Genomic DNA, 21438 nt, shown 5'->3' with positions numbered 1-21438 from the left:
TAGTTTCAATACCAGACAGAAAAGATCATATCTGAGTGGAAATATAAACATGTTTACATTTAACATGCCGTTCTCACAGTTCCCTTGAGTTGTGGAGGAAAGGAATAAAATTTTACTAATGTGTTTCTGTCTGAATATGTATAAGAGGCTTAATTTTTAGTTTGAAAGAAGAAAGGTATTTATTTCTACTTAGAAAAGAGTACTTAGGAAATATTACAGGTGCAGATAAAGACTGGACTGAAATCCTTTTCTTTTCAAAATGACTAAAATTGGCTCTACAAAGTTTGGATTGTCTTACTTTAAAAACTGATTTGAGGTTTGCTGGACTCAAAGGCAAGCCAATTCTGACATATCCCAAAAATGCTAACTCACGTGCAGATTCTAACATGTAGCCCTTCCATGCTAAGGCAATGGTGGTTCAGATTTCCACTACTTAAATGAGACAGAAATGGCTCTATTTTCCTGATGGGACATTTGATATTTCTATCTCTCTTTTTTTAATTTTTGTCTCTTAACAGGAGTGCTCATTGTCTGTAGAGCTTTAAGTTTGGACTAACACAAGTTGTAAAATCAATTGTGTTTTACAGTTGAAATAGCTGGAGTGAAGCCCCTTTGCTTCTGCTTTCTGTACATACTTTCTTTGCTAGTACTCCATAATAGTGTCGCACAATTTGAAAAGCACAGCACATTAACATACCTGAAAGAACCAAGACTTCTTGCCATTCCAACTCTGTCTCAAGGTATCTGGCTTTGGCTATTAAGTTCCCTTCTCTAGACTCAGTTTTCTGTTTCTACAATGAGAACAGAGATCCAGTCATCATTTCTAGTTCTGACTTTTTAAAAATTTATTTTTTATTGTCTTTAAATAGGTGTGAAAGGGATTTCCATTCAACATGTCAGTTTATGAGGGCAATACATCTTGATCATTATCATCACCCCTTTCATCTTTCTCCCTGATCTCTCCCGACCTTACCTGTGTACCCAATCAATGTACCTGAACCAGGATATCATGACTACATTCTCCCACCTTTCCTCTCTCCATCTAGTTCTATGCTTTTTAATGAAAAAAATGTATTATCTTTAAGTAGTTATACAAAGGAAGGGCCATACAACAAAGCTGTGTTTGAATACAGAAAGTCTTGATCAGTGCTGCGCCTTCAACATTCTCACCCACCTTCAACCTGCCCTTCCCCTTACTCTTCTTAGTTTTGTGCCATGTACAATGAATTCTTTTTTACTCCATTCTCTACCTCTCACCCTTCGTCTACCCCTTTCCACCTGGTCACCCCTCTCTTGGATGTACCCATTTCCTGGTGTTGATTTTGTTGGGCTTTGACCTAGTTTTTCTGAAAGACACTATTTGAGCTCTCCAGAGAGTCTACTATAGTTCAGTTAATTCATTTGTAGCCACTTGTACACAGCCCAACATGTTTACTTACATATTTATAGGTACAATCTATGTACCACAAATTAAGGAAACCATGAAAATTAATTTTTAAGTAGTTGTATAAAGGAGTTGCCATTCAACAAAGTGGTATATGTACACAACACATCTTGATTAATGTCGCTTCTTTCATCGTTCTCCCCGGTCCCTCCAAAATCCACTCCTTCCCTCAATTTTCTGAATTTTGTAGAATATGCAGTGAAAACACTTATGTAGCCTAAGTGCTTACTGCTGCTTCCCTTACACCAGTTATTCTTTGGAAATCCTTCAACCATTATTCCACACTTCTGTGTACAATAGCAGAATATAAGGAGACAGACCATTTCATTGCTTTCAGGGACTCCTCGGAATCATTTACACCAATGATATTCCAACAATTTGGGAATGATTTGGAATTAGAGCCTAAATATACAGAAGAACACATATTGCAGCTGGGTGCCAGTGGCTCAAACCTGGAATCCTAGCTACTCGGGAGGCTGAGATCTAAGGATTGAAGTTCAAAACTAGGCTGGGCAGGAAAGTCAATGAGATTCTTATCTCTGTGGAAGTGGAGCTGTGGCTCAAATAGCAAAAAGGCTGGCCCTGAGCAAAACAAGCTCAGGCACAGCATCTAGGCCCTAAGTTCAAGCATCAGGACTGGCACATAAAAAAGAACACATATTGCTCCATCTTCTTCTTATTTGAAGAGTACTCTTTCTATACATCCTTCTGCAAATCCCATGCATCTTCAATACCTGTTCCATAATTTTGTCATCTAAGCTACTTTCAAATTCTTGACTATAAGTTGCTCTTTACCTAAGTATTTGATAATGTATATAGCCTTCTGGATGCATAGAACTCTGGATGAAAGAACACTGAGGTCTAGCTATAGTTAGGTCCCCTAGGTAAACCGTATTACTTTCCTGAGACTCTTTATTATAGTGTGAGATCAAGCTTTTGCTAGCCAGTGACCAAGGATTGACAGACCTTATGTGAATTAACTAACAAGTTGACTCATATTTGACATCAAGAACCTAAAACCATATGGAAGAGACCCAAGGCCCATGTGGTATCAGTTGTCTGCCAGGGCAGAATATAGTAGGGACTGGAGCTGAGACGTTTCATGCCTGGCTTCCAAAGATAATCACGTTTTGTGCTTATGTTTTTGGTGAAGGAAAAAAATCAATTTTTGCCGTGGAAAACCATCTGTGTTTATTCAATTGACAGATACTACCTTTCAATCTATCTTAAATTGAGCCTCCCTGAGGCAGGCAGCTCACCAGTGATAGATTAAGCAATAAACAAAGCAGTCTTCTCACCGACAGGCTGCTGCTGCCAGGGAAGGTGCAGCTGCTTTGGGGAGCCATATTCCACAGCAAGATGATCCTCCCTGCTTAGTGAGGACAAGGCCCCGCCCTGTTGATGACTTTATGACTCTCCATAAACTTGGATGCCTAAACCCTGTTCTTCCTGCTGCTCTCACTCCCGCACTGAAGCCGGCCTTCTGCCTCATTAACAAGCCCTCAATCTCCCTCCTTGCCTTTAATGCTCTTGGAGGATGGGGAACCCTTTGGTAAATAACCCATTTGAAGGCTGGTTCAGGTGAAGCAAGCTCAATTTGTTAGGAGCGTGCACATGAGGGCTGGGAAAGTGGCTCAGTGGTAGAGTGCTTGCCTTGCATGCATGAGGTCCTGGGTTCTAATCCTCAGCACCACATAAGCAGAAAAACCTGGAAGTGGAGAACAAGTGGTAGAGCGCTCGCCTTGAGCTGAAGAGCTGAGGGACAGCGCCCAAGCCCAGAGTTCAGGCCTCATGACCGACCAAAAAAAAAGTGCTCATGAAACAGAAATAAATGAACTTGTCTGTAGGACATGGGCAGACTTGGGTTACTAACTCTTTGTTTATATTAACAGCAGTTCGTTACCAGTTTCAAAGCCTTCCCACACACCAAATGGTTTCTGGTAATAGGGAATGACGTACTTAATGGTGTTCTAATCTGTGAACTAAAAAGTGACTGTGTCCCTTTTCCCAGAAGCCAGAAACAATCAGCTTAACTATATGAAAATGGAATGAGTGGTAGGCACTTGAATGGTAGTGAAATGGGAGGGAGACAAGCTTATTTTTTTTTTTTTTTGCCATTTATGCCTATCATCCACATCAAGAGGAATATGTTATTAGAGAGTAGGATCAAATTAGCCCTAGGTTTCTGCATGGAATAGAGCACATATCACACATTTAACTTTTGACCATGTTCCCAAAATGGATAATAGCTACAAAGGAATTCCTCATTCCTAAGAGTTTAGGCTCTGTGTACTATTCAATAAAGCCAAGGCTTTACAAGCTCTGCTTTATTCTGCATCTGGATGCTCATTCCTCATGGCTCCCCCAGACACTGGTCCCCTACAACATAAAAACACAACTTTAATATTGTACAATCTCACTGAATATATCCCAATTAATCAATGAATAGCACACTGAGAACAAATTTCCTCTTGCAGCACCTCACATTCCAAACGCATCCAGTGGAACTTAAGTGATTTTTTAAAGTTCTGATGTTGCTGGGTGCCAATGGGTCATACCTGTAACCCTAAGTACTTAGGAGGCTGAGATCTGAGGATTGTAGTTAAAAGCCAGCCCAGACAGGAAAGTCCAAGAGACTCTTAGCTCTAATTAGAAAGGTCTGAGAGACTCTTACCTCCAATTAGCCACCAAAAAGCTAGAAATGGAGCTGGAGATCAAGTGATAGAATGCCAACATTGAGCAAAAAACGCTTAGAGACAGTACACAGGCCCTGAGTTCAAGCCTCAGGATTGGTACAGAAAAAGATTTTGATATTGGTCATATATTAATTTAAAGTGTTTGTGTTAGAATAATACATGTTCATGTTTGATTCAAAAGAGTAGTTTATACTTTGCATTTATCTAGTATTTGTGGTCTATAAACCATTTTCATACCTATTACTTCATCAAACCCAAGCCTTTCCTGCTGGTCAAAGAGCAGTTTTACTCTCATTACTATGGAAATTCATAAATCTTGAATTCACTTACTAGTTACCATCTACCAGTAGATTTAAAGGCCCATGGGACTATGGGACTAAAATGAAATTGTCTCTATTAGAGCAGAGTTGACCTGCAAAAAGGAGATTTCCCTTGGCTCATTTTAATCTGATTTCATTTTGTTCTAACATAGACTAACTAAGCCTTATTCACATGACCTCCCCTTTAATAAGGAAGAATGGCACTGATCATTGTGTTACCAACTTACGGGATATTTTGGTACCTCCACAATAAGTTGACTTGACACAAAGGAGTTATCAGGGTCATTGATGGCTTCTCCAAGAGATGCATGTTAATGGAAGATACATTTCATTCCACATCATAACAAAGTGCAGGGCTGAGGTACAGAAGGGTAGTATCCTTGGGAGTAAAAACAAAGCACATGAAAGCCAGGCACCAGTGACCCATGCTTGTTACTCGTAGATATTCAAGAGGCTGAGATCTGAGGGGCTGGGAATGTGGCTCAGTGGTAGAGCGCTTGTCTTGCATGCAGGAGGCCCTGGGTTCGATTCCTCAGCACCGCATAAGCCAAAAGAATATAGCCAGAAGTGGTGCTGTGGTTCAAGTGGTAGAGCGCTAGCCTTGAGCTGAAGAGCTGAGGGACAGTGCCCAGGCCCAGAGTTCAGGCCCCACAACTGGAACCCTCCCCTCAAAAAAAAGAAGCTGAGATCTGGAAGACTGTGATTTGAAGCCAGCTTGGGGAGAAAAATTCACAAGACTCCACCTCCCAAATAACTGCCCCCTTCAAAATGGGCTGGAGGTGTGGCTAAAGTGGTAAAGCACCAAAGGAGCAAGCCAACAGGGCAAATGCAAGGTCCTGAGTCCAAACTCTAGAATCACTAATACAAACAGACAAAAAAAGGATAAAATATGTTCCATTTGTCCAAAACCTGGATGGAGTCTTGTGGCTCAGAAAGTGCTTGGAAGGAAGGGATTTACAGGCACTACGCACTGATGGTGTGCTAAGTACTGCACTGCTGGGAACGTGAGGCTCCAAGAGATGACTCCATGACACTAAGGTCCCATGGAAGCTATGACTGTGAAACTGAGGCTTTAGCCCATTCCCATACCACCACCTGGTGTTACTTCTCAAATCCAGCCTGTTTGAGAAGTGAAGCTCATAGCACCTAACAAAAAGCTTCATTCCCTACTCGATCTAGATTTTGTGCAAAGGCCCAAGGAAGGGGTTGAGTCAAAGAACACACAAAAAGTATATTGAAATACACAGGTTGAGATTGAAGATTGAGGCTAAAATGCTGAACAAAATTGGCTGAGGAGAAGTCAGGTGTTAGTGGCTTAGGAGAGTCATCCCAGCTACTCAGGAGGCTGAGAGCTGAGGATTGGAGTTTGAAGCTACCCCAGGGAAGGAAAGTTCATGAGACTCTTATCTCCAATAAACTACATATTATCCCTCACTCCCCTACCCCCACCCTAAAAGCCAGAAGTGGAGATGTGGCTCAAGTGGTAGAGCACTAGCTTCGAGCAAAAGCTCAGGGACAGCGCCCAGCCTCTAAGTTCAAGCCCCAGGACTAGCGGTTGAGCAGGGAACTCCCATAGTTCACTTGCTTCTCCTTCTGTTGCAATCAGAAGACCCAAAGAAAATTTCCCACCTGGCTCTGTGGCTAATACAAGATAGAAAATATATATAACTTGGTAAAAAGAATAAGCCAGAATGAGGACTCAAGTGAAAATAGTTGATACAGGCCTCCTTCTTTGAATCAGGATTAGCTAGAGCAAAATGTGTCCGGAAGAAATGAAACCATTCACTTCTCTTTCCCCCTAAAGAGTAGGATATTTCAATAGATACTTTCCAAGAGCCTGGGGACTCTCTACTTGAAAAAGACCTCCTAGACTAAGGGGCCAGGTAAGGAATTCAGGTACAGAATAAGGAGTCTGGATGCTTAACCCTAACCAGGTGCTCAGCCCTGAGTGTCCTGCTATAAACACAGTTACTACCAGTACTCTGCCCTCTCAGAACTCACCCAGTCCTAGAAGATAAGATTTATTTTTCTCTGAATTTAAAATTCACTCCCAGAGTCATATAATATTAGAAAAGAACTCTCATAAATTTTATGGTCTTTTAAAAGAATCATTTTAATGGATGATAAAACCTCATATATTCAAGACCTCATTAACTCCCAGACAAGCTTGAAAATTTTGGTATAACTCAGGACTTCCACGTTTAAGGTATGTTGCATAATTTGGCCCTGTTGTGAATCCAAATTTTTCATCACTTTGCTTCAATGTTAGCTGTTGACATGGATAATGCACTTATACCACTAAAATGAAAGCTGATGTTTTAAAGTATTTTTTTTCTGTAGTCAAGACTTATTAGTTTGAACATGGCCTTTTTTGTATTCAAGTCAGTAGGGTTTGGGGTGATCTTATTTGTTGAAAAAGTTCAGTGACTTGTAAAAGTCCATGGCACGAACTTCTTTCATGTTATCTTACATTTTGTTTTAAATATTAGACACATATTTTGTAAATTATAATTGCACATGTTACTGTTAACTATAAATATTTATTGCATTGAAAAATGTACTGTGTGTTAAATAACTCTGAACAAGTTCCAGGTGTAGTACTTACTGTAAATAATGTCATAACTTGGCTTTGCCTGGACTCTTCGGATAAATGAATTATATAGAAGAAATTCACAATGTTAAGATGAGTGATTCAGATCCTTGTAAAATTTACAAATGTAACTGTATGGCTATGTAAAACTGTATGAAGTCTGTTCTGTGATTGAATGTTTATTCTCCCAGAAAACTTCCAATGCTTCTATCACATTCTATTTGGTTTGTGTGCTGTTAAATCAAATCCAATGTTAGTAAGCTCAGTGTTCAGGGTTGTAGAAGATAAGAAATTAACTAAGTGAAACATAATTTATGAAATGCATAGATGCATGTATCCAACGTTCAATAATTAAAAAATAGCTGTTGCATGAATGCAGTCTATGGCTTTGTGACCCTCAGTTTTTTGGTATATCAGCATTAGAACCAGTCAGGCTGCTAACTACAAAATACATCTTCTCCAGTCTTTTATTTCATTGGATATGGTCTGAGTGCATTTCAAGGCTTCAATTTCATGTAGTTAGGAATGGATCGGGCTAGGGCTCTCCGGAAATGATAAAGATTAGATAAGGTCATCAGGTGTGGTCCTCTGTGATTGAGCCCTGATGGTTTTAGGACAAGCATGTATACGCGTGCGCGCGCACGCGTGCACACATACACACACACACACACACACACACACACACACACACACACACGTGTAATGCCCTGTAATGCCCTGCACCCCCTGTGACTGTCTGAAAGAAGGCCATCCCCAGATGCAGCTGATTGACCTTACGTCTCCAGAAATCTCTCCTCTTTTTCCTTTTCTTTCTTTCTTTCTTTCTTTTTTTTTTTTTTTTTTTACCATTCCTGGGACTTGAACTTGGCACCTGGGTTCTGTCTCTGAGCTTAACTTTTTTTGCTCAAAGCTAGCCCTCTACTACTTGACCCAGAATTCCACTCCTGGCTGTTTACTGGTTAATTAGAGATAAGAATCTCATGGACTTTCCTGTCCCAGGCTGGATTTGAACCACAATCCTCAGATCTCAGCCTCCTAAGCAGCTAGGGTTACAGGCATGAGCCATCAGTGCCCAACTTAAACCCCTTTTCTTTATAACTCACCCAATCTGTGGCATTGTGTAAGTGACAACAGAAAATGAGCTAAAACAAAGAGGTTGTATGCATATATTTACATAGATGATATATGGTGAGTTTAGAAAGTTGTAGACATTTTCTCATAGCTTAAATTTTCTAAGGCATCCATGCTTCTAAAACACATACTATGTGTTAATATCCAACAGAGACAAAGACCACATGTCTTACTAAACGCAAGCACAAGAGCATTCTCTTCTTGCCATATCACCAGGAAAACTATGGCTTGAAAGAAAAGGGTTTTGAAGTGCGGTAACTTAAGGGGTTTTGTGACTTTAAGAAAATGACAGAATAAATCCAGAACTAAATTTCTCCTGTCTCTAATCCATCCCCAATAGGTGGATGTGATAATCTCACCATCCACCTATGGGAAAATTCCAGTCCTCATGTCTCATCGATATTGAGTACTAACAGCAGAACACACAGGCATCTAACATATAGGCAGTATTCTTTGTTGGGGGTATAGATTGATCTTTAAACAATCACCAGGTTCAAACCACAGATAGTTCTGAAGACTAAATTGTTGGGTTATGACACATTGTGCACAATATCAATCTGATTGCAATGAAATAAAAGGATTTCAGCTCCATATCACAAACAGCTTCAACTAAACCGTGTCTATAGCTTTTATAGAAAATATCAATGATTGAATTAAGTTTACATGGGCCCCTCACCCTGAGTCCTTTTCTCAACAATAAATTTATTTTGCATTGAATTTTCTCTGCGGGAAAGGAAAAAAATACACACACTGATGCGGGCCAGCAGGTGTGATTTTACATAGTTCCTATTCAGAGACCAAGGCTAGTCAAAAACATTTTTGAAACCACCTTGGTAGCCATACCTACCTTCGTGGTGTTGACTTGGGAGAAGGTCCTTTGGCCCCAAGATGTCTTACCACTTCCCCTGGCAGGTACTCTACCCATTTGATGTACATCCCACAATTAAGTTGCAAATGCTTTCTGGAAGAATCAATACTCTCACTAGCTAAAGATGATCATAACTGTGCCAGAAGTAGACCTTGTATCTTCAGTTTTCGTGGAGTGGGTGGAGATACAGATAATCTACTATCTTTTAAGATTCCTGGGCATTAAAAGGCCAAACTGACAGTTAAGGATGTCCCATGTTAACTGCTCAGAGCTCCATCCAAAGTCCAAGTGATTTTTCCTATTATCAGGTGTAAACCCTTTGTAAACATTCAGCCTACCATGTCTCAAAGAAACATTTATTAGTGGGCTGTAATAAAGAGGATTTAATATTCTCTTAGAAGCAGGGGCTATTGGAGTTGGAAGACACTCAAGAGAGTGCCACTTATCCCCTCATTTCACAAATGAGAATGTGAAAGGAAAGTGTCATAATTTGTGCTTCACTTAGCATCAGAATTGGGAAAAAATGAAAACTAATTGGCTTGAAGATGATGCAGACAAAATGGGCAGCGATGCATCTGTCACTTCTGCTGGCCGGAAAGCAAAGCCATGCACGACTGTGACATAACACACCAGGCACCCCTCCTATTCATTTGGCTCATCATTGGTAAACAGTGACTTCTAAAACAAGAGAGATGTGTAATTCTTGTTAAAAAAAAGTCAAACTAAGCCTCCCCTACTTTGAACAGGGACTGAATTGTGTGCAATATTACAAAAGTGAACTTCTGAAAGCATACTCCCTTTTTGAGAGACAAAGTCAGAGAGGTGGAGCAGGTTGCTCCAGATCCCATGCTAACTTTGAGCCCACCCCAGAATCTTTGTTTCTCAGAGGTACTAGGCCAGTGTGTTCTTTGCTAGAACAATCCACACTTTCCTTGGGGAGAGGGGGGAGGGTGTCACCGAACACTGCTACTTAAGTATGATCTGAAGACCAGCAGTAATGGCATTGCCTGGGAGGGAACTGGTTAAAAATGCACTCCACAGGAAGCTGAGATCTGATGATCCCAGTTCAAAGTCAGCCCAAGTAGGAAAGCCCAGGAGACTTTTGTCTCCAATTAACCACCCAAAACAGCCAAAAGTGGAGCTGTGGCTTCAGTAGAGTGCTAGCCTTGAGCACAAAAGCACAGGGACAGTGTCCAGGTCCTGAGTACAAGTCCAGGATTGGCAGAATAAATGCACTTGATCTACTGCCTCACCACTGGCTTTTTATAAATCCCTGAGAGGTTCCTATGCATGAATTGTGACCACTGACCAAGGATATCATTTGCTGTGAAGAAGGAAGAAACCCATGATAAGCCTGGTTGCTCCTCTCTGCCCTCTGGTACTAGCACATTTCCTAGCACATTGGATGATGAGCGTTAGAATGTCTCCTTGAATGCACTTTACAAACATTTGTAGCAAGTCCCCCACCCACAAGCCTGCTCTCCCAGCAAAACGTCAGTATATGAATACAGGACATCATTCTTACACGACTGCTTTGCTCTAATGGCACAGTCTCATTTAAGATTCATTACACAATTGATTGCTTTTACTTCCCAGTGGGATATAAATGAAAAACAACCTACAATGGCTATTGTCTCCTGTGCTAAAGTCACACCTAGCCCCCAAAAGGCTAAGGGGACTTTATGGGTTCCATTCTCTCATGAGAAATCTTAGTAGTAAAAAAGAAATCCCACAACAGAAACCTATATCTGTTTGTTTCTAAATATCTGCTTAAAAAAAAACTGAGCCATCTGTTCCACTAAAACCACCTCAAAGTATTGGATTGCTGACTAGATACTGTAAAGATCTAGTTGTACCTGCTCTTTCAGATATTCCTAACTACATGCAAATCCTCCTTTGCTATCTCTTTAGAGCAGGAAGATGCAGTTCTGCTTTGACAAATAAATAAGGAAAGTATTTCCCAAGCCCAGGGCTGAAATCAGTTGGGTCCTATCTGAATGTGGTGCAGAGAATAAAGGGACATCGTGTCCCATACTGCTCTGTAGGTCTCACAGTGCCTTGAAATTTCTTGCTGTATATTTGAAGGGAACGTACAAAAGAGTTGCTCCAAATTGTGCAGGTGCCTAACAATAAAGTCCATCCCACTTACAGGCCAGCTGATTATGCTCAGAATCAAGAACATTTCCTCTCAAGGTCCTTTACCTCTTCTTGTGTTCTCCTTGCCTACTAATAGCTCGCTAAATTCCCCTAACCCTCTAAACTAAAATCTTCCCAGTGACTCTAACTCTTTTCACTCAGATCACTCTCGTCTTACCAGCACCAGAGTCTCCTGTATGAGAGTTCAAATTCCCAGCAACCATCTTCAGCAATGAGATGTTTAGTCCAAGTACCTAAGCCTGCCTGTGGCCTCAACTTTTCCTCCATGACCTGGAGATTCTCTACCATACAGAAACTAAAAATTAAGCCTGCAGAACTAGGCCTGGATGGGGCAGTGGGGGCCATTCTGCTAGATTAGTGTCCGTACCAGGCTTAAATTGACATTGTTATTATACTTGCTCTTGAATCTGCCTAGTCTCGTGTCACTGTCCTAGATGCCTTCCTTGTTTTACTCAAACTCTTGCAAATGACCCCTACCAGGTCCTACTTTTATTCCTCTTCACATTGTTATTAAGCTTTTGCCTCCTTTTACGTACCTTAGATCACGTTGTTCTCATGCTCATATTAAGTTATTGGTGTCCTTTTCCTAAGACAAAATACAATTTCACTGGTTTGGGTGATGAATCCCTACTGCCCAAGTTTATCTCCTACTGCACATACAGAGACAGACTTTCTCCACACCTGCCTTGCTCCTGATACTTCCTGGGCCTTGTTTCTTAATCTGGGCTGCCTTTATTAGATTCACTTGGAGAGCTTTGAAAAAAAATCTGAATCTCGACCAGGTGTTGGTGGCTCGAGCCTGTAATCCTAGCTACTAGGGAGGCTGAGAACTAAAGATTGCAGTTCAAAGCCAGGCCAAGCAAGAAAGTCTGTGAGAGTCTTTATTTAACCACCAAAAAAAGCCACACGTGGAGCTGGGGCTCAAGTGATAGAGCCATAAACTTGAGCAAAAGAAGTTTAGGTACAGTGCCCAAACCCTGAGTTCAAGTCTCATTGCTGACAGCTCCTGAGCAGTTGAGTTGGAATCTATAGGAAAGAGGACTCAGACATCTCTCCTGTTCAAAAAGAAATCTACTCATTACCTTCCTTGTGCTACTGTTACCCCTCTGTACATCACCTGTACAATAAAAAAATTTGGGCATTTACCCAAATGTTTACAAACAAGACCACACTAAAGCTACCAGCACAACTATGTTTATTGCAGCATTATTTACCATAGCTAAGATATGGAACCAACCCAGATGCCCCTCAGTAGATGAATGGATCAAGAAAATGTGGTATATATACACAATGGAATTCTATGCCTCCATCAGAAAGAATGACATTGCCCCATTTGTTAGGAAGTGGAAAGACTTGGAAAAAATTATATTAAGTGAAGTAAGCCAGGCCCAAAGAAGCATAGGTCCCATGGTTTCCCTTATTTGCAATATCTAGTATAGGTATGAGTCAAGCAGAAAAGGTCAGATAATGTGATGTTAGGAAAATGAACCCTTAAATATGTATTTTAATGTTTTCGTTTCTTTCATGCATATGTTTCTAACGCATTTATAAGATTATTTCTTTGTTGCTTTGTATGTCCCTCCCCCACAGTGTAACCCCCGCTTTCACTATATTTGATGTCAGTATAACATGTGGAGGAGATGGGGGCAAACAAGTCGTTTAAGGATTCAGGTGGACCTGTTGCAACAATGAGAAGTACAAAATGTCATGTCAAAACCAGCTTTACAATGTCGGTGGGGGGGGGAGGGGAGTATAATTGGGTGGGGGGAGGGGGGAGGCTGGGAAGGGAGGTGAAGGGTAAACAAAGGAGGAGGCTGCAATGCTTGGTAAGAAATGTATGCATTATCCTGCCCATGTAATTGTAGCCCCTCTGTACAGTATGTTCTCAAATAAAATAAAATTAAAAAAAAATTAACCCATTCCAAGTGTATAATTTAGAGATCTTTAGTATACAAACAAAAATTAACAACAATTCAAACTACCTAATTTCAGAATACTTTATCACCTCCAAAAGGAAACACCAATAGCAGCCCCTACTTGATCGCTTCTCCTCTGCAAACAACCGCACATGAACTTTCTCTGTCCAGATTTTCTTATTCTGGATACATGATGTAAATGAAACATCATACTACAAACCAACCAAGCTAGTATTAAAAAGGCAAAGAAGCCAGGTGCTGGTGGCTCACGCCTGTAATCCTAGCTACTCAAGACGCTGAGATCTGAGGATCACAGTTCAAAGCCAGTCTGGGCAGGAAAGTCCATGAGATTCTTATCTCCAATTAACGACCAGAAAACCAGAAGTGGTGCTGTGGCTCAAGTGGTAGAGCGCTCACCTTGAGCTGAAGAGCTGAGGGACAGCGCTCAGGCCCAGAGTTCAAGCCCCATGACCAACCAAAAAAAAAAAAAAAAGGCAAAGAAAAATGGACTGGATCAGCGTAGCTGCAAATACACAAATGAGCAAAATGGAAATAGAACTAAGATTGGGAGAGAATAGGAAAATATTTAGTTCAAACTTTGGTCCTCAGATATGAAGTAATGTCTCATTTGGGCTTTTTGATCACATTTCCCCATTTGATGAGGTCGTTGATCTTTCCAATTCCTTGCCCATATGGATATCCTCCTTCTTGAGATGTCTGTTTACATTTCACATTCATTTCTCTATTAGAGTTTCTGTTTGCATTTCTTCTTATTGAATTTTATATCAATTCTTTATTCTCGGTATAATCCTCATAGAATTAATATGATTTTTTAATTTATTTTTTTGGGGGATCCGGTCGTGGGGCCTGAACTCTGGGCCTGGGCGCTGTCCCTCAGCTCTTCAGCTCAAGGCTAGTGCTCTACCACTTGAGCCACAGCGCCACTTCCGGCTTTTTTCTTTTTGCTTATGTGGTGCTGAGGAATCGAACCCAGGGCCTCAGGCATGCAAGGCAAGCACTCTACCACTGAGCCACCTTCCCACCCAATTAATATGCTTTTTAAGCACCATTTAATGCTATATGCCTGATGTTTTCCTGTTTTTACAGTGAGTTTTAAATAAAACTGTTTGGGTTCCTTTCAATTTTATCAATGCTTTCCTTAAAGTTTTATGGTCTTTATTTCTTATTTAAGATACCCTGTTCTACTTTGCAATAATCAAAATTTCTCCATATTTTCTTTTAAACCTTTACACCTCATATTAGTTTTTTTTAATTCCAGTCCCATAGATCCCATAGATATTCCCATAGATCTTTGAGACTGGAATTAAAGTTAAGAGAAATGTAGAGTACCTCCCTTTTATCTGTATCCAGTATCAATTACTGAAAAATCTATCCTCTGTGTAATGGTCTGCTGAGATTCCAGTTTTGTACACAAGTATATTTCAGGGCTCTGTGTGGTTCCATTGGTTGATTGTCTCTTCGGAACCAACTTACATTGTGTTTATCACTAAAGCTTTAAAGTACACCCTGTAATCTGCAAGTCCCTTCTCCTTTCTCTTTCTCCACAAGTTCTTTTTCTCTTTTTAGCCACTTTTATTCTTCCATATGAATTTTAGAATCAATTTGTCAATCTCTATAGTTATTGGAGTTTTCAGTGCTACAGATTAACCTATAGATAAATATAGAAAGACTTTATACCTCCACAATACTGACTTGTCTAATCCAGAATATGACAAACCCCTCAAATGATTTAAATCTTTAACAATTTTTGTTAAAATTTTTGATGTGCTTATATATCTCCTGCCCTCTCCATTTGTTAACTGACAAAAAGAAATATATGTAACATATATCATAACATATAGAACACATGTACAAACATATACATTAATATGTACTTTATATATAATATATAACATATATATTATATAACATATAATATATAACACATATATTTTGTATCTTTTTGTCAGTCAGCAAATGAGAAGCATACAGAGTTTAAAGTTATTGATCAGATAAATTGAATGTATATTATACACTGAATATGTTTATATATTGTATGTACATATCTATATATCTATAACTATAGATGTAGATATCAAGTCATGTTTAGGTTTCTTTGTTAATTTTTTATTAGTAGTATAAAGGTGATGTACAGAGGGGTTAAAGTTACAATGGTCAGGTAATGGTTGAGTACTTTTTTTGGACAATGTCACTCTTTCCTTTGCTCTCTCCAGAATTTTCCCACCTGTCCCCACCCACAAGTTGTATAGTTCATTTTCAACACAGCGTCTAGAGAGTACCATGCTGCATTTGTTCACTCTTCGTCCCTCCATTTCTGTGCCCCCTTTATCTTCCCAAAGACAGATAAACAAACAAAAAAAACAGAAAGGAAAGCAAACATAGCAAAAGATTAAAAAAAAACTCTTGGGGCTGGGAAGGTGGCTTAGTGGTAGAGTGCTCACCTAGCATGCATGAAACCCTAGGTTTGATCCCTCAGCACCACATAAACAGAAAAAGCTGGAAGTGGTGCTGTGGCTCAAGTGGTAGAGTGCTAGCCTTGTGTGAAAGAAGCTAAGGAGCAGTGCCCAGGCCCTGAATTCAAGCCTCAGGACTGTCAAAAAAAGCTCTTGTTTCCATTTCCTGGAGTTTATTTTGATAAATGTTATTTTATGTCACAGGCACAGGGCACTGTGTCTTTGTGTTCCTCCCTTAAGAATATCCTCCTTTGGTCTCACTGGGTGTGAATGCCGAGTCCTGTATAATTTATCATGTCCTAGAGGTGTATGTTGAGATTTCTTATAGATTTTTATTTGTATGTACCCAGCTTGGCTTTTCTATACATATAATCACAGCCTCTGTAAATAATGGTATTTTGTATCTTTCTTTTCAATTGTTCTTACATTTCTTTTCTTTGCCCTGCAGAAGCTCAGCACAGTGTGGAGCAGAAGGAATGAATGAGCCCCTCAGCTTGTGAATTCAGAGAGAAGGCACTCCGTGTCTCCAATGATGATGGTGTTTGCTATAGCTTTTTGTATTAGGTTGAAAGATATAAAAGTAGTCAATTTTCACTTATAAAAAATAGCAATTTAATGTTTTAACTCAGTAGTTCTTCTTGTAATGTGTTAAGGTAATTTCCTCTCAGCCTATTGTTCTTAAGATTTGGGGGGTAATTTTTAAAATGTGAAAAATACTGATTCTTTCAAGTGCTTTTTCTGTATCACCGAGTAAAGATAACATTTTAATGCTTTTTCTGTCAATGTCGTGGAGTACGATGGTTGATATCTAAATACGAATGCAATTTTGTGTTTCGGGATTAAATCCAGCATGTGTTGTTTATTATTTTTCATCTACATTGTGGGATGAGCTGGTCCCATCACTTTCTTTTTCTGTTGTGCTGTGTTTAAATATTTTCGCTGCCCTTTTACTCTCTTTGCCACTTACAGTTCTGATTAGCTTTTATGTTTTCTCACATTATTCTCCATGTGTATTCATTTCCCTTTCTTGTCTTCTTGATGTAATCTAGTTAATTTTCTTCTGAATATTCTTCCAGCTTACTTTTTGTATTCAAATGAGTCTAATTTGTATTAAACACCTTTTATGAGCCACTTATTTTTAAATTTGAGAAGCTTTATTTCAATTCTACATGGTCATTTTCACAGCTTTTTCCTGTGGATGTGTTTTTCACGTTGTACAGTGGGATATAATCATTTAAATGATTACTTCAAATGTAGCAATCATTAGCTGCTTTATATTCTGTGACTACTATGTAAAAACTTTGTAGTCTATTTCCATTTGCTTTTTTCTGCTAATTTTCAACAAAGGACTCATTCTTTATTTGCATTTTTAATTCTTTCTTTTTCAGTTGTTTTTATTCCTTAAAATTTTTATTTGCTGGAATCTCTGGTGATTTGGAAATATAGTTCCTAGCATACAAAGATTTAGCTGTTGCTTTTATTTGTTAGTTGTTGGCAATTATAAAACTTGTCTAAAACCACTGTATTAATTGCTTTCAGGTTTTGTCAAACAACTCATGAACCATAATTTGGGATTGTTAGTTCTCTATAGTCAGCGTGCAGTTACCACTTCCGGGAGCATCTTTTCCCCCTCTTTCCGTGCAAAGGTTCAGAAAGCAACTTTCACTACAGTCCCCTGAAACTATAGCCCTTGATACTCCTAATGTTATGACTGAGGGTTTTTTTTTTAATACTTAAGCAGACCCTAGTTTTCTCCTGAATCCATCCATATCATATAACAGCAACACTAAAATCCAAGTTCACATCAGTTTAGTCAGAACTCACAATGCCAAATCTTTCTTAACAGGGTTGCAATTGGCACTCGGTTTATTACCTATGCATTCCCTTCTTGTCACACTTATCAAGCTGTTTTATGTTTATGTGGTGCTGAGGAATCGAATCCAGGACCTCATGCATGAAAGGCAAGCACTCTACCACTGAGCCACCTTCCCAGCCCCATATCAAGCTGTTTTAATGATTTTTCTGTGTGTGTTTGTGGTCCTGGGGCTTGAACTCAAGGCCTGGACACTATCCCTGAGTTTTTTGTTTGTTTTTTGCTCAAGGCTAGCACTCTACTGCTTGAACCACAGCTCCACTTCTGGCTGTGTAGTAGTTAATGACTCTCATGGACTTTCCTGCCGTGGCTGGCTTTGAATCTTACCATCAAATCTCAGCCTTCTAAGTAGCTAAGATTACAGGCATGAACCACTGGCACTTGGCTTTTAAATAATTTTTAATTCAGCATTCTATAATGTGTAGAGAGCTGCGAGAGGCCGCACCTGGAAGATGGCGCCAGCTTCCGCCCTCCGCCTTCCCGATGGCGAGTGCTCTCTGTGGTAAACAACTCCTTATATGGCTAAGGCAAAGAATCTGGCTTGCTTTTGCGCACCTGAACCTATTGGTGGTTCCCACATGGCGTATCAGGGTTGGCTACCCAGCGGGTACTTAAGGCTGTGGGGAATTCTCCCCCGGGGTTGGGGTCAGAAGATTACAAAAAGGTCCTGAATAAACTGCAGAGAGAAGAGTCTGGTGTCGCGTCTTCCTTGCTGGTCGAGGCAGTAGCGACACATGGTGGCCCGTACGGGGACTCAGCCATAACCCCAACGAGATCTCAGAACTCTCTGCGGTCAGGGTGGTGCACCGGTAAGTTCCCAGGTAAAAGGGGAATCCGCGACAAAAGCGGGGGTAAGTCCCCAGGTAAAAGGGGAATCCGCCACAAGAGCAGGGGGATTTTTGCTCTTCTAGGTAGATAAAGAGAGAGTGAGAACCCGGGGCTAGTCAGTAGAGTAGCCAAAAGTGAAAGTAAAAGTTTGTTTACCAGCTTTAAATGTTTAAAACATGGGCGCTTCTTCTTCGCACCCAATTTTTTTGGCTCTCAATGAGCTACTGCACTCAAAAAAGTTAAAAATAAAAAAGAGTACTTTAGAGAGATTTTTGAATGAATGTGACATTGTTGCCCCGTGGTTCGCTGTCTCCGGAAGCCTCACGGTGGCCTCTTGGGAGAAACTAGGGAGGGACCTAGATTTTGCCTCTGAACAAGGAACGCTTAAGAGCGGAGTGAGACCAATATGGAAACTGATAAGAGGCTGTCTCGAGGACCAGCGTTGCAGTGAGGCGGTAGAGAATGGTCAGGCCGCCTTAGAAATGCTGCAGGAAGAAAGATCAGAAAGGGCAGACAGCGAAAAGGAGGAGAGCAGGGGGGGGTCATACCCCGATCTTGCCGAACTAGAGACCTCTGAGTCTACAGACTCAGAGGAACTACAATCACTCATAGAACAAATAGAAAAAACAAAGATAAGAAAGAGGAGGAAAGGGAAGGAGAGAGAGGACCCAGATAAAGACGAATGCACGCCCTCCATGCCCCGCCCCACACCTTCGGCCCCTCCGCTCTATGCGGAGGACCCTGGAAGTGGCAGCCCCGGCTGTTCTTTCAGCCCAGGCGTGTGGAAAGCGGTCAGAACCGAGTTACATCTAGCCTGTCCAATATTTAGGATCCACAGGGACAGCGGTATCATGAACCCTTAGATTTTAAGGTTATAAAATCTTTAGCTGAGTCTGTGCGGACATATGGAATCACGGCCTCCTTTACTGTAGCCCAGGTGGAGGCCCTAAACAGACACTGCATGACACCCGGTGATTGGAGTGGGCTCGCACGAGCTTGTTTGAGCCCAGGTCAGTATTTAGATTGGAAGGCCTTTTTGATTGAATTTGCTAGTGAAGAGGCTGCAGCCAATCAGGCTGCAGGAAACCCACCTTGGGACAGAGATACGCTGCTTGGACAGGGGAGATTCACCAATCAGCAGATAGGCTACCCGGTTCAAGTTTATGAACAAATCAATAAAATTGGCATAAAGGCATGGACGGCCTTACCAAATAAAGGCGAGGTGAGTGGCAATCTCACCAAAATCCTGCAGGGCTCTACGGAGCCGTTTTCGGACTTTGTTGCTCGTATGGTCGAGGCCGCTGGCAGAATTTTTGGTGACCCAGATGCAGCCATGCCATTAATTAAACAGCTTGTTTACGAGCAGTGCACTAAGGAATGCAGAGCCGCCATAACCCCATATAAGAATAGGGGACTAGAAGCATGGATGAGAGTTTGCAGAGAGCTGGGCGGACCACTAACTAATGCTGGATTAGCTGCTGCTGTGGTGCAATTAACCCAGGAGAATGGGGCTGGGAAGGTGGCTCAGTGGTGGAGCACTTGCCTTGCATGCCTGAGGCCCTGGGTTCGATTCCTCAGCACCACATAAGCAAAAAGAAAAAAGCCGGAAGTGGCTCAAGTGGTAGAGCACTAGTCTTGAGCTGAAGAGCTGAGGGACAGCGCCCAGGCCCAGAGTTCAGGCCCAGGAAAAAACCTATTCAAAAAACGCTGCAAATTTGTCTAAACAGTTGTCTAGTTATCTTTTAGGTAATTGAACTGGGAAGTTCGACAGCCTGATGGAACAGCTCAGGGTTGCCATCGTCATGGTGAACTGGACCCGAGTGGATGCCGGATTGGCAGAGGGGTTATCTTCATGGATCTCCGCTGCTATGATTCATCTTAAGGAATGGGCGGGTTTGGGAGCCCTGACAGGCCTCCTGGTGTTAGCCTCCTTGGTATGTCTGTGGTGCATTTGCCAAATTAGAGGTTCTCAGCGTCGCAGTGCAGCCATGATTATCCAAGCCTTTACAGTCATTGGAGCAGGTCAGTCCCCCCAAGCGTGGCTTGCCACCCTAAAACAATGAACACAGATTGCAAAGCCAAAGTACTGCAGTCGAGAGGCATGAGTTTTGCCCTCGAGGAGAGCATGTTTGATTGCACACGGGTTCGATTCGCCTTTTCCCGTCCTTGTGAAAAACGAATCAATGGACAGGCTGAGTCATCCCTAGAGAAGGTACCCTCTGCGAGAAGGCTTGTATGCAGTCCTTGCATTGCACAACAGGGATCAGACCTCTGTTCTCATCTGTGTTCTTTAAACAAAAAAGGGGGAACTGTAGAGAGCTGCGAAAGGCCGCACCTGGAAGATGGCGCCAGCTTCCGCCCTCCGCCTTCCCGATGGCGAGTGCTCTCTGTGGTAAACAACTCCTTATATGGCTAAGGAAAAGGATCTGGCTTGCTTCTGCGCACCTGAACCTATTGGTGGTTCCCACGTGGCGTATCAGGGTTGGCTACCCAGCGGGTACCTAAGGCTGTGGGGAATTCTCCCCGGGGTTGGGGTCAGAAGATTACTCAAAGGTCCTGAATAAACTGCAGAGAGAAGAGTTCGGTGTCGCGTCTTCCTTGGTGGTCGAGGCGGTAGCGACAATAGTGTTTCCTAAAGGAAGGTCAGTGTAAAAATTTTTCATACCCCATTTCTAGAAATGAAAGTCCAAAGATAATATTTCTGCATGATTATTTTTGACTGATTGTTTTTCTATTTCAATACCTATCATGTAGTCAGTGAATATAATTAACGACACTCAGACTTAAACTTATCCAGTGCCCTGGAGAAGCTGAAGCAAAAACTGAGAATCATCTATTTTCTAGTATGTAAGTAAAGATGGCATCCTGGACCATCTCTCAGGATATAAATAAAGATTCCAGAATTGAATTGGTCCCTATAGAATCCCAATGGCTTCTTTATTCTCTTTCCCAAACAAACAGTATTAAGCACTATTCAGATTGTGCCGATCTTGACTCAAGCCCTCTACTTGTGAGATGTCGCCTCCTTCCAACCCACGTTCGCACATAATTAAAGCCTTCATTTTGCTTTACATGCACATATGAAATGCTCAGCTGTTTCCATCTGGGGGTAATTTTATCCAGCCCTCATCACCCCAAAGC

Source organism: Dipodomys merriami, unplaced genomic scaffold (genome assembly GCF_024711535.1).
Source record: "Dipodomys merriami isolate MVZ:Mamm:240054 unplaced genomic scaffold, mDipMer1.0.p SCAF_3, whole genome shotgun sequence".
In the NCBI taxonomy this organism is placed as follows: domain Eukaryota; kingdom Metazoa; phylum Chordata; class Mammalia; order Rodentia; family Heteromyidae; genus Dipodomys; species Dipodomys merriami.
The sequence above is the reverse complement of the archived record's forward strand: the minus strand, read 5'-3'. Positions refer to the sequence as shown.